Source organism: Ursus arctos, unplaced genomic scaffold, assembly GCF_023065955.2.
Source record: "Ursus arctos isolate Adak ecotype North America unplaced genomic scaffold, UrsArc2.0 scaffold_21, whole genome shotgun sequence".
Lineage (NCBI taxonomy): Eukaryota > Metazoa > Chordata > Mammalia > Carnivora > Ursidae > Ursus > Ursus arctos.
In genome coordinates, this window is record NW_026622886.1 from 42,275,654 (window position 1) to 42,289,980 (window position 14,327).

Sequence of the window (14,327 nt, forward strand, 5' to 3'; positions counted from 1 at the left end):
CGGCTCACAATTCTTCAGATGTTTCAGGATGTTACTGGTGCCCCACTCCTGGGAGCATTCCTGCACCCTGTCCCCCACCCCTGAGGGCAATTGTCACAGGAAGTCCTCTCTTCCCTATCCTGGGGCTTTGGAGGGGCAGGGCAGGGCACTTCCGTGCTTGGATTATATTGAGCTTGGGTGCTGCTGGATACGTGGTTGAAGGTTTAGAGAAAATAGTTCACAATCTGTGAAGCATGTCAATTATATTCCTGTGACATTTAAAAAATTCTTGGCAGAGGGGGGCGCCTGGGTGGCACAGCAGATAAGCGTCTGCCTTCTGCTCAGGGCGTGATCCTGGCGTTATGGGATCGAGCCCCACATCAGGCTCCTCCGCTATGAGCCTGCTTCTTCCTCTCCCACTCCCCCTGCTTGTGTTCCCTCTCTCGCTGGCTGTCTCTATCTCTGTCAAATAAATAAATAAAATCTTTAAAAAAAAAAAATCCTTGGCAGAGGGAGAAGTGCTGAGTGAAAGGTAATAATCCACTGTTACCTTCCCCTCATTTGACCGCTGTAATAGCTATTGGAAAGGCCTTCGAGAAATCTGTTGAATTAGACTCGTCGTTGTGCTTCCCGTTCCTTAGATAGCCTCCTTACTCTTCCGTACTATTTCCCACTGGTGGTGTGCAATTAAAAATACTTTCTACACCGACATGCAACTGATGTTCAGTCCCCGAGAGATTCACTTCTTAACACAATGGGTTCTAAGTGAAATTGAGAACAAGCTTTGGCCATTACTTTTACAGGTGAAAATGCTTCACAAGTGACTGCTGTTCCTTTAAAAATGCAATCTCCGCCTCGTGGGAAACTGGTGTTTGTTTATGGCGTAGTTTGGATGATAATATAGAAGTTTCCGGTCATATTTCCTGGAGACTTTCACCTGGATGTAAGAGAAAAGAAAAGAAAATTCCCCAACTGCATAACTTAGAACAATGAATGCGTTGCATATAATCTCTATTTTTTCTAAAACAATGTTCACAATTCTCTTTGGCAATTGTTCTTCCTTCTTGAGCTCTCTCTCATTTGCAGCTTCACACTGACTCTATTTATGGATATAGTTAATACTTGTAATTTACTCGGTGCTAGGTATTGATCGAAGAACTTTACATGGATAAGTTTATTGACACCTTATGACAACCCAGTGCAACAGTAGTAGTATTATCCTCATCTACAGGCAAGGCAATGGAGGTAGAAGGAACTAAAATAAGTCACCCAAGGTCAAGCTAGTCAGTAAGGGAGCCGGGATTTGAACCCAAGCAGTCTGGCCCCGGAGTAATGCTAGCCTTGCCTACTACACTCCAGTGCCATTTAAGCCCTGGTCTATGCAAAGTGAACCACAGAGAGGGCCTAAATAGCTCACACCCAACGACTGCGGAAGTTACGGAAGAAACTTATGGGGTGACCAGTAGCCTCTGGGTCTCATGTTGGAGAACAATCAGGTCCTGTGCCCTTCGCTAGAGGCCATTCAACGCTTTGCTGCTTAAAGTATGAAGCCTCTAAGGATCGATTCAATCCTTATGCCAAAGGTTGTTTACAGGATAAAATAATAAGGCAACTTCCTTTTCGGTGATGGTTCCATTGACGAAAATTATCCTTGGTGGTATTTAAAACATATAATCTCTTTTCAGTCTTGCAACTGTGGACACTGTAAATTAAACCAGACGGATGTGCACTTCTTTCTCCTTTTTTCAGCTTGGTATTCTTTTAAAATATTGTATGTCTTAAATTTTGTTTTCAGTAGGAAATATTGCCTCCAAGAAGACACATAAGAATAAAAATGATTTCTGGGCTGAGTCCACTCAGGTTGAGCCTAGAATCAGGCAGGTCTAGCATTTGTCTTTTCCTGTTTGTTTGCCTTCTCATGTTTGTTTTAATGAATTCAATTTCTTATACTCCTATGTGGTCCAGTGGGATCAAGTGTTAGACATAGACTGAGTTTATTGACTTCAACATCTGTTTTCAGAAATCTCAGCACTTCTCACCTTAAGTTGGAAGCTGCTAAGTTCTACCCCAAGAACGAGGTACACTTTGAGCAGTTAGGGTGAAGAGTTTACCAGGCCCTCTTAAACGTTCATACCTTTTATGCCTTCCTGAACAGAGCTCTGGGGATAGAGCAATGTGGTCTCGGCTGTTAAAGATAGTGGCCAGGAACACCTGGTCACAATAAATATAGGCTCCTTCTTTCAGCCTTCTCTGTGGTCTTAAAATGAATCTACAAATTTTAAAATTTGTCATTTCCAGGATTATGATAATCCTAGGTAATGAGACATTTTCACAAGTCCCACATTGTAAATCTGATGCTTGCTTATTTAAAAGGCCATATCCAAAGGAGATTGAATTTTGTTAATTGTACAGTTTCCTGGATTCACCTTATACCAATACCAGATAGACTTAAAAATCAAGAGTATTTACAAGATATCTAATTATAAAATCATTAAAACAAATGAATTCATTGAGTGCTATTTTAAGAAATCGTCCACCACACTGAAAGTAGTTGGGCAAATTCCTATAGTGTAGAAATAAATGTGGGCACAGCCTAAATATCTGTGGGCTTCAGCAAGTCTAAAATCTTTTTTCAAATAATAACATTTATTGGTATGTTTCTAATTATAAAAGTTATTCATGCTTATTTTAGAAAACTTAAAGGGAAAAAAGAAGAAAACAAAACTATCTTCGATCTTACTCATGCCTGAAATCTTGACATCCAAGAAAAAACCCAATTGTGTATTCTATTGAGGGTCCTTTTTCAAAGCAACAATATTTTGAACTTACTATGTGCTTGAATTTAAAATACCAGTAAGAGGGGCGCCTGGGTGGCACAGCGGTTAAGCGTCTGCCTTCGGCCCAGGGCGTGATCTCAGCGTTATGGGATCAAGCCCCACATCAGGCTCCTCCGCTATGAGCCTGCTTCTTCCTCTCCCACTCCCCCTGCTTGTGTTCCCTCTCTCGCTGGCTGTCTCTATCTCTGTCGAATAAATAAATAAAATCTTTAAAAAAATAAAATAAAATACCAGTAAGAGTGTATCTGCTAATAGCACCGATTACAATGGCTCTGTACCCTATTTTCTAATGGTGGGACACCCGAACTTAAGATACACTTTTCCTCATTCTTTTTCTAAGTTGCTTTATCCAATTATGAAAGTAACACATTAATTATGGAAAAATTGGAGGACATAAAAAAACACTCTGAAGTATCCCTACTTCTTCTCAAGATAAGCGCTGCTATCGATATATTTTCACCCAGTCCCAAAGCTTTTCTTTCTCAGTTCAGCAGGTGGTTTCCTAGGGCTGGATTGGCACAGGTTGTCTTAGAAAGGCAGGCAAATTTGACAATGTCAGGCCATGAACTAGGGTTGGGCAGCCAAGAACTGTGTGAGGGAGGAGTTTCCAACAACTGTGTTCTCTGGGCAGGAATTTGTGGGTGGAGTGTCTAGGAAGGGAAATGAGAATGATCTGTTCCATAAGAGCAAATTCAAATGTATTGGGTGCCGAATGATCTGTCTATCCACAGTTCAGATTTGCTAACAGTGCTTCTTTGGTAGAGAGAAGTGATGCCAGGTCCTTATTCTAACGCGTGCTCTGCCACGATGTGGTTTTTATCTCCCTATCAACTTGTGAGAATAAGCAGCCCAGCAAACAGAATTGAGCACGTAGTAGGTCCTACATAAATGCTTCTGGAGCACAATCGAAGAAATTGAAACTTATCACCTGGACTGCAACCTCACTGAAGGAAACCACATTGTTTTTGCCAATGACCTGTAACTGAACTTATTTAAAGGATATATCTTTTAAGTAAACGTGGACGTAATTCAATATGCACTGAATGAGGTGATGAGGATGCCAGTGGAAACAGGAAATGTGAAAGCCAGGTAGAATTATCCATTCAACAAAGCATTATTTTTATCTCAATGAATATCTATAAATATGTATCTCTAAGTGCATATGTACAAATAAAATTTTCTACAAAAATGTCTTGGGCTGTGGTGCCGATGGTCCTATTTTTAGAAAAATATAAGAGGAACCGAAAATGTGAAAAAATAGGCAATATCCACTACCAAGAAATATGCCCAAGAAATAGAAAACCATAATGAGAAAAATACTACATTTATATATGAACAGGAATCTTAGTTTTGCTCTCATGAATTTTAAAGTTGCATTGATTTCACTCGCATCTCACTTTTGCTTAGGACTTTAAATGATACGCAAATAATCCATTTGAAATAAAGACCAGTAACCCACATGTATGGAGAATTTTTTTTTTTTTTTATTCCTTGGAACATTCCTTTAATGTTTGGGATGTGTCAATTGTGGATACTGTCTACTCAGCATAGAAAATAGAATCAGTGCGGCGCCTGGGTGGCACAGCGGTTAAGCATCTGCCTTCGGCTCAGGGTGTGATCCCAGCGTTATGGGATCGAGCCCCACATCAGGCTCCTCTGCTATGAGCCTGCTTCTTCCTCTCCCACTCCCCCTGCTTGTGTTCCCTCTCTCGCTGGCTGTCTCAATCTCTGTCGAATAACTAAATAAAATCTTAAAAAAAAAAAAGAAAGAAAATAGAATCAGTGAGTGTTCCTCGGCTTTCTCAGACGTTCTTTATAATCTCTGAGGTCCTGAGACTCAGAGGATCTGTGTTTCTGAAAGGGTGGCCCAGACACCACCCATGTCAGAATCACGTAGGCACTGATTCGCATACAGATTCCTGGGCCCCACTCCTGATCTGGCGAAAGAGAATATTTAGCTGCGGAGTCCCAGAAATCCAAGTGATGCCTATGCACCCCAAACTTTGAAAACCTGGGGTAGGGTAAATGGTAAGAGGTATTTTGTTTGAAGATCTAGGTAAGTCCAGGAGAGAAGGGATGGAGTACACTAGGTTCTTTCACCAATAGGGATCACTCACTCTTTGTCTTGATTTTGGTTCTAAAGGCTAAGAGATAGATGACAACGTCTGCATAAGGAGGATGAGTTGGTATTCAACAGAGGAGAAAACTGGAGGTCTCTTCTCCAATGGAGGAATCGCTTTTTTGGGCCAACGTACTGATGATAACGATGATGGATGCCATCTTTTGATGACTTCTTCGTGTTCTGCGCCTCCACGTGCAACTGTAGGGGCTCCCGTTGGATCCTCTCAGTAACTCAAGGAGACTGGCACATCTTTATTTTATTGATGAGGCCCCTGAGGCACAGAGAGATTACATTTCTTGGACTGGGTCTTCTTTCTACTAAGTTGCCGGGATGGTATCTCTGATTCCAGAAATGGCGGGGGGTCTCAGCCTCCCAAACCACAGTGTTTCCACAACTTTCATAAGCCTCAGCACTGAGGGCACCTCCCAGGGAAAGAGCTTTAATGGAAGCCTTCTCCCCCTCTGTTATGCCTTTCTTGGATCCAGCCTGAGCAGCTGGTGTCACACATGCTTTGTTGGGACCCAGTAGCCCTATTAAAAACTACGTGCAGAGAAAACCCAACACTATTGTCATTCCCTACTGCTTTCCAGGTTGGAGGTTTGCTATTCTTTCAATCACATATAGAGTGAGATCTAAATGCCCACTGTGGGTGAAGATATGCTGCTAAGTGAAAACAAATCTGTAAGAGTGCCAAGAATGTTCTATTTCTTGATCTGGGTACTTGTTACACGGATAAATTCAATTTGTGAAAATTCCACAAACTGAACACTCATGTACTATGCACCTTCCTATTTGTACATTACACATCGTTAAAAAAAGAAAATAAAGCTGTAGTTTTACATTGAATTATGCAACTTAACTGCTGAAACTCACCTCCTCTCTGCCATCTTCCATTGGTCCCCACTCCCCCTTCATTTCCAAGCCAACACACAGTTTCTGGTGAGAAAATGGTAAGGTATTTGTTCCAACAACTGCGTATAGAATTATTTGTTAGACCAAAGACTCAGAGTAGGAGTTAACCCTGGTGAGGGAAATGGTCTGTTTCCTTGTTGAATCCTTTTCATCTCCTAGTTTCAGTAATCTTAAAAGTTTAGCACATTTTCCTATTATGTTAACACATTGTGTACTGAATGGGCAGACCCAAAGCATCTTGAATGTGCTTTAAAATTTTTGCTTAAGTAACCTCACAAGACTCCCACCTTCTTTAGTTCTGCCGGTATTGAGAATCAGCAGTTACTTTTAAGTTTTAATAAGTTTCACATGTCTTGTAGTGAAACTGTTTGGTCAATTCCAACCTTTAATTAGTAGCCTCTGGACTGGCGTATACCAGACGCGGAGATGTCATTAGTGTGAACTGAAAGCTATGTGTGTTACTCCATAACAGATCAAAACAAACCTTGTGTGCTCTGACAGCATTAAACCCCACCGAGGCCTGACCAGGATATGGTTTTCAGTTGTAAAAGAAAATTGTAATTCACAAGTCCTTGCCAGATGTCGTACCCCAATACCTCAGCTTCATTACATCTACCCCGACTAGGTGGTCATTGGAGGTTCAGCCAAAGGGACTTGGTTTAGTTTTTTTAATCACTTAAAAGTTAGATTTATTCAAAATATTTAAATGGGCATATTGGTGCATCTTGGATTTTTTTGGGTTTTTTTTGAGCATTTTTAGTTTTTAAAAACATTCAGGATGTAAATAATACTTTCCCATTTAGGAGGCAGCTTTGAAATCCTCACATGTAACCGAAGTCCTAGCTCTTGACAATGGTACATCAAGAAGAAAACTTTCATCTGCGAAATGTAAAAAGATGCTGAGATAAAAATAACTGGAAATGAGCACACTTGAATGAAAACACAGATTTAGAAGCTGGTGTCTGTTTTCAGGAGTAAACCAATGAGTTCTGAGATTTTCCTTATCACAGATCCATACAACATTGTCACGCCACCAAGAGCAAAATCACAAAAACGTCACTAGGTTGACGAGGAGAAAAAAAGCCAATGTATTTTTAAAAACTAGTTTGATTGGCAGTGGCCTCTGAAGTGTTGAAAGGTATTAGATAAAGTTCAAACGCTAATGCACATGGTGTGTTTACAAGTGACTCACATGGTTACGCCGGGACAGAGACTCTTCTCATCTCAGAGCTCAAGGCAGAACTCTGAACTCCTGGCCTTCTGGGCAGTTTGCACACTCTTTCCCTGATCGTTGTGTTATAGGACTTGAGCAAAATACACATTTCGTAACTTACATTTCTCATATCCTTTTTTTAACTGCTAGATTTGTGAATGTTTTCTTTGGTTAGACAATTGGTCTTATTCTAATACTTGTTTCAATGTAACTTCAATATAATTTCACAGTAATATGTAATGCAGATGGTAGGGTATAGTAGTAGCTTTCACCTTACAAGTAAATCATATTTTATCTGGCTATAACTATAAAAAGTTATTCTTGAGGGAATGCTGTAGCAAGATTTTTTGTTTCAATGAGATTTTACTGTAGTAAGGGTCACTGTTAAGTTCCAATGATTTAAAATGTAAATTATAATATGTATGGGTGTATACATATATATATATATATTTCCCTGTAAAGAAATAACTACAGAAAGCAACTCCAAGGTATTCTGGTTATATACATAATTTGACACTAAGTTCCCTGTTGACTAATTTGAAAGATACCATTATGTTTCTTTGCTTTTAGAAGCCCCTGATCGCCTATCACTGACGAAAGAGCAACATTTTAAAATGTGGCAGAAGGAAGTTCTTTTAAAGAAATTCCCCTCTCTCTTTTCACACATCTTGAACTTGTGAGGAACCAAATAATCACATTTTTGAGAAAGAGTGTTTTCTTTCATCAACACCAGGAGCAAAAGATTTTTTTTTTTTTTAAGCTGGCTTTTAGGATCTCCAGAGCTAATTTGTGTGTGTGAACTAAGCAATAAAACCACACAGGCGAACCTGAACTAGGTTCTGAGGTTGGAGAATAAATTTGAACCTTCTTTGGAATTTTTCCTTTTGGCTTGTTTGCCTCTCCAGATACAAACCACAGAAGCGGAATTTGTTGCTCTTCATGCTGTGTATAAATTGTTGTTGGCACCGACTTTCTGAATGATATTATCCTCTAAACATCCTTCAGAGGGCTAAAGTTCTACTCTTTGCTCTCCATCTTAAATGTAAAAATTTCAACTCCAGGAACTAACAAGATCCAAAGGTCTCTTGGACCATCATCTTTTCAGAGCTTTCATTAGCAGCTCATTTTGGAAAAATTTCCCCTTTTTCATGTTAAAACAGGTAGATAGTGAGTTATTCCTTTTTTTTTTTTTTGGCCTACCATGAAAAAGACTTTAATCATTGTTTATAATTTTAATAGGTCTCCGTCTTTGAAAGGTTATTAAGTAGATGAACTAAGAAAAATATATCTTATAATTAGTAAAATCTTATTTCACGAGGATTGATAAATATCTGATTCTCTTGACATTTATCATTAGGATTGTTAGAAGTTTTAATTGCCACTAAATTGTGGTAAAAACAATAAAAACTGATGCGTTGTAATTTGAATTATCATTTTCTTCATATAAAAATATATAGGAATGCCTCCTTACTTGTTGGGTGTATGTGCATATATATTTGTATAGAACAAACTTTCTATTACTTCTCTTCCTACCTATTTGGAATAAAAATGGCAATCATAATTAAAGCAGAGGATTTAAGATGGAAAGACCTGGATTTCAGTCTTCATTCTGCCTCATACTTGTGGTAAAACTTTAGGTAAGTTCCTTAATTTTATTTATTTATTTATTTATTTATTTATTTATTTATTTATTTGGGGGAGAGTCGACACATGAGCAGGGGAGGGGCAGAGGGAGAGGGAGAAAAAGAATCTCAAACAGACTTCCCATTGAGCACAGAGCCAGACTTGGGGCTTGATCCCACGACCCTGGGATCATGACCCTGAGATCACCACCTGAGTTGGATGCCCAACCGACTGAGCCACCCAGGTGCCCCAAGTTCCTTAATTTCTTTGAGCCTCAATGCACTCAGCTCTGAAAAGGAGGAATTAATAATACCTACGTCAAGACTGTTGTGAGAGAATGTTACCATATTACCAACCAGGGGTAAGTATGTACTGTAAGTAGCTCTCCTACTAGGAAGCAAATTGCCTAAGACAAGGAAGAGATAGTGGTTGAGAGGAAAGTCTCTGGAATTCGACAATTCCAGAGTTCAAAATCTAGCTCTGTGTGGTATTATTAGCTTTGACAAGCTTTGACCAATTTGTTTATCTTTCTGGCTCTCAGATTCCCCACGTATTAGAAAGAGGATAATAAACTTACCTCAAAGGGTTACCAACAGGATTAAATGTGGTCATATATACATTGAGTGATAAGCATAGTGCCTGGTACTTAGTAATTGCTCAATATATAGTAATAGAATATTATTGCATTTTTGTCTTTGCCAGTAGTAACCACGGTAAGTTCTCCTTGGGTAATTATAACCATTACTCTTTTTTAAAAAGATTTATTTATTTATTTTAGAGAGAGAGAGTGAGTGGGAGGGTCAGAGGGAGAGGGAGAGAGAATCTCAAGCAGGCTCCTTGTTAAGCGGAGCCTGGGCTTGATCTCATGACCCTGAGGTCATGACCTGAGCAGAAACCAAGAGTCTGTCACTTAACCAACTGCCCCACGCAGGCGCCCCTACTTGTTACTTCTTTTCAAGATGACATGTCAAGCTTTTATATCTGAGAGTATCTATACAAATGAAGTAACTCAGTAAAGATTTTGCTGAGTGAAGATACATAACCTTTGCCAATATGGAATTTTTAAAACGTCCTTTGTATTACCTAGCAAATGTTCAGCCTTTTAAAAATATTTTCATAGGACAGTTATCAATCAAGGCATATCTACATAAGCTTCCAATTATTATTTTACTACAAAACTTCAAACCCAGATGCCTGTACCTGTTTTCTGTTCAAGGACTTTAGCTTAAGATAGGTGTTTAGCCACAACATGATTACCTCCATACAGTGTTTTCCCTTGCTAGTAATGTCAAAACCCTATGCTCGCTATGGGGACTTCTTTTAAGGCTCAAATAATTCAGCAGCAGTCTAGCTGTCCAGTGACTTTAGAGACCAGCTGAAAAGGGTTTTCACTGAAAAACACTGTAAAAGCACATTTTGACAGTCATGTTAATTTTCCACAAAATAAAAAAATCTCGATTTTTCTTGTGATGCAGAGCAAACTGAAAACAGTCCACGAATCTTTCCCAAATCTTATCACCCTCCTCTGCGTTAACTTTCGCCGCCCTGAGAAGTCACAGCAGCTGAGGGAGGAATGGTGCAACCAGTTGCGTGCATCCGTGTCAACAGGGGGACAGCCCCAGGGCAAACAACACAAGGAAGAGGTCTTGGAGGCATGCGTAATACACATATTAAGCAATTACGCTTTGGAATTTTCCCTACACGATCCTGCGGGGGGGGGGGGGGGGGCGGGGGGGGGGGAGCTAGTTCCTGAAACTGACCAAGACGACACCACCGCCCGGCAGGCAAGGCGGCTCCTCCGGGAGTCTCCCTGGTGGAGCTCCAGGTCCTTTTTCACACGCTTGGGAAGTTAGAAGCAGACCCTACCATTATTTGACAGAGGAAGAAGGGGAGACGCGAGAGGAGGTAGGGGTGTCTCTGAGACCGCGGGGTGCGGGGAAACAGATGTGGGCAGCAGATTCCATTCGCTGAAGCAGTCTGGTGTCTGACTCAGCTCGCTGTGCAAAGCCCCCTGCAGACACAGCCCCACTTCTCAACCTTCTCAGGAGGTTTTCTTTTGATCGGCAGACCCCCCGGAGACTCCCAAATCATGCCATTTTGCCTTTGCACATGCTTCTCCTCCTGCCTGGAAAAATCCTCCTCGTCCTCTTGGGGGACCTGCTGTTGTTTCGGGATGGCTCAAACATCACCTCCTCCGTAAAGAAAGCCTGCCTCCCCTCGGCACACCCCCACGCGCCCCACGTGGTGCTTGGGCTGCTCTCTGGGCGCTCCTCCTATATGCTCGTATATCGTTGGGATGTTAACCGGCGTCCGCCTTACTGTATTGCAGTCACCGCTTTACGTCTCTCCAGCCAGCCCCCTGAGTCGGGCTCACGTTTGATTCCTCTGTGCTCGACACACAGCGTAGCACCTGGCGGAAGGAGGTCCCAGATGCCACCTAAACAAGGGAATATAAATGCGACTTAAACAGCCTTGGTTTGCATTTAATTATGTAATTGCTTTATAAGGGAGCTTAAGTTACAGTGACCTTTTAGGAAGTTCTAATCCTGAATATTGATTGGGAGGTGAAAAAATTAATTTTCAAATGTAAAGAACTCATGATAGTGATATTAGGTGCTTTCGGAAAAAAATTTTTTTTTCAGAATTCGACAAGCTAAAGGAATGTGGGATTCAGCAAAATTTAAAGCAACATATATTTAAACTCCAGGTTTTACTAGAATCTAGGATATTGTGTTCCCTCACCTAACTTCTAAATTCCTTAGGGGAAGAGAGAATATTTTTGTTTCTATTTCCCACAGGTAGGCACAGAGCTTGATAAGTGGTTAATGCTCAGGAAATGACACCACACACACACACACACACACACACACACACTTCACCACCACACACAAACACTCCACGTTTTGAAAACCAATGGAAAGCCCGGCACACATGTACAAAAGACATCAGCTTTTCATCGAATGCCATCAAATATATTGTTAATTCATGAGGACCCCAGTAAGTGTCCTCCTCTGGGACTGCTTTAGGGTCCTCCCACATTCCTGATGGCCCAGTGACTACGATTAGAGAAACACAACCTCAAAGGCTTTTTTCCGCTTTGGAGCTCACATTTGTTTTTATTTTGTATTTTTAGAAATCCTAGAGCTGCTACTGGACCCCAAAGCTGGCGTGAGGTGACTGTGCCTTCGTTGCAGGAAAAATTTCAGCTGTGAGAACTTCTGCAGACAACCTGGTTTCTCTATCTGTGTGAGGGAGAGAGAGAGCAAATACAAGAATTTCTCCCGTGCAGTACTGACTTCCTCTGAGGCCCCAGAGAAGCCATTTGAACACTCTTCCTTAGTTCCTCCAGCTGTAAAATGGAACTAATAATGACTAAGAATGTATTTCACAAGGTAACTGTGAAGATTAAGTAGTCAGTGTTTCATGGTGGCAGACGCTGAGTATGAAATATTTCTATAACGTGAAGCTCTGGCAAACCTCTTTTTCTTTTCCTGACTGAACATTAATGTTTTCTGTTAGGTTGGTTTTTCAAACCCTGTAAGTTTATCTAAATACCCAGATGAGGCGACTTGCAAGCAAGACAGTTTGATTCTATATTAAGAATTCCATTCTGTGGCAAAGATAGTTCTAGAGAACAAGGGCATTTACCATTAAGATAAACAATGTGAATTCCTGTCCCAGCTATATTGCAACTCTGGGCAGGTCCCTAAATTTCTTTGCTCCTCTGCTTCCTTTCAGGTTCTAAAGCAAAGTATCTGTGCCTGACTTACAGGATTGGGAGAAGACGAGCTAACATATGAAGAAACGAGCTTGCCTTCAATCATGTGTCAAGTGAGCAGCGGAACAACGCTCCATGCCCTGGATTACAAACAGGTATTTTGGCCTCATCGCTTTCTGAGGAATCACGTGCCTGCAGAAGGAGAGTTTTCTCTCAGGGGAAGCCGCCTTCCCACTGGGGTGATAGTCGGCTTTCTTTTACCTGTTGAGCTAGCTTTAGCCTCGTTCTAAAAATGGCGCACATTTTTTTGCTGCGTCGTCTCTCTTGGCCGGCAGGAGAGAAGAGGAGGCAGCTAGAGCTTGTTGCTAAGGAAAAGAGCCTCGTTAGAACGTCCAAGTGAAGACTTATGATTGGCTGCAGAGAACACCGTTATACGGCTTGTAGAAATCAAATAAAGTCTTGAGAGGAGGCCAGAAAGTCAGAGAAATGCTGTTAAATCTCTAGTCCTGTAAGATGCAGAGTAAGTAAAGGGGAAATATAGGGTGTAAATTGAGTTGTAATTCCAACCAAGTCAATGCAGTCAGTTGTGATGGCCAAACAACAGATGCATAAAGACTTAAGGACCCCAAATGTTACAGACTCTGGCTGCTACCCAAACACCCTTGCAGCTGAAATAAAAGAGTCCTGTATTCTTGCAGACACAAAGCTTTAAAGACAAAGCAGCAGACCCTCTTGACTAAAGGGGTTTGCAATGGCTATATTGCTAGTAATCTTAAACCTGCTCAGCAGAGCCCGCACAGGCTTGGGAAGCACACAGGTTTTGTAGAATGACGGGTTCCGTATAATGCCTACCATGTTCTTGGCACCCAGTGGCCTCATTGTTATTCCTGTGTGTGTTAGCTGTGCGGCACAATGGTATATGGACACAGGACGCCCTGGGTGGGGAAGAAAAGAAACTCGCATGATTTCTTCAAGTCCTCCCTGCGAGTTCCGCCTCTTTGGGTCTGGAATGAAAGGGGAAGGAAAGAAAGGTCAAAAATCATGGCTGGCATTTTTGATTGCCTCTTATACCCCAGGCCCTGTGCTATGGATATGCGCCAAGTAACTAGTACAATAAATCTATGAGGTTTACACCCTTCATGTGTTGCGAAGGGAAGATGAAAGATAGTGTAGTCGGTAGGCGCTTGCGCTCGAGTCCGGGCATCTGAATCTGAATCCCGAGTCCTCCATTTCTGAGCTGCATGACATTGGGCGTTGCCGCCTCTTCTATAAAGTGCCATGAAAACAGTACCCACTACCATTGTGAGGATTACCTATATGAATAGACACCAAACATTAACGGGAGAACCTGGCATGTCATAGGTACTCTATAAATATTACTTATTTTTCTGACTGCCCAAGGTAGTAAGCACAACTGTAAACAGGCTGGTGGTGGAGCCAAGCCTAGAACTCAGGTCTTTCAGAAGTTTCGGGCAACTTTTCCCTTAACCATATCACTCTACCACCAATGTAAGAGGAGAGGATGCTGCCAGAAAAGACAGAAACAATGTCCTGAAGCAGTTTCTAGGTGCTTAGCAATAGGAAAGCACCAGAAGGAATTCCTTCCCCACTCCGCCCCCAGCCACACTCACCGCCACCAAATGTATTGATTTTTATGATATCCAATGCTACCACTGACAGCCAAAAATAAGAGGAGCACGACAGCTCGCATTTACTTTTACGGCGTCTCATTAGCATTGTCTACTAATAATGCATCCCCCCCCCCCCCCCGATTCTAGCCTGTCCTTTCCATCCAATACTTCTTGCAAATAAGAGAAAAGAGAGATGGTTTTCCTGGTGTTGTTATGAACTTAGAGCAAATGGCTCCGGGGGAAAAAAATAATCAATTCTATTCAGTGTCTTAAAGGCGCGGGTGTTTAGATG

The 14,327-nt window shown here is 41.4% G+C and overlaps 1 long non-coding RNA gene across 1 annotated transcript in view; it reads left to right on the forward strand.

Moving 5' to 3' along the window:
* Positions 1-10,457: 10,457 nt before the first annotated feature.
* Positions 10,458-14,327, forward strand: part of LOC130544464 (uncharacterized) — a 34,805-nt gene continuing 30,935 nt past the window's right edge. The window contains exons 1-3 of the long non-coding RNA XR_008960747.1: positions 10,458-10,591; positions 11,820-12,078; positions 12,425-12,559. This is a non-coding gene — a long non-coding RNA (uncharacterized LOC130544464). The remainder of the gene's footprint in view (positions 10,592-11,819; positions 12,079-12,424; positions 12,560-14,327) is intronic.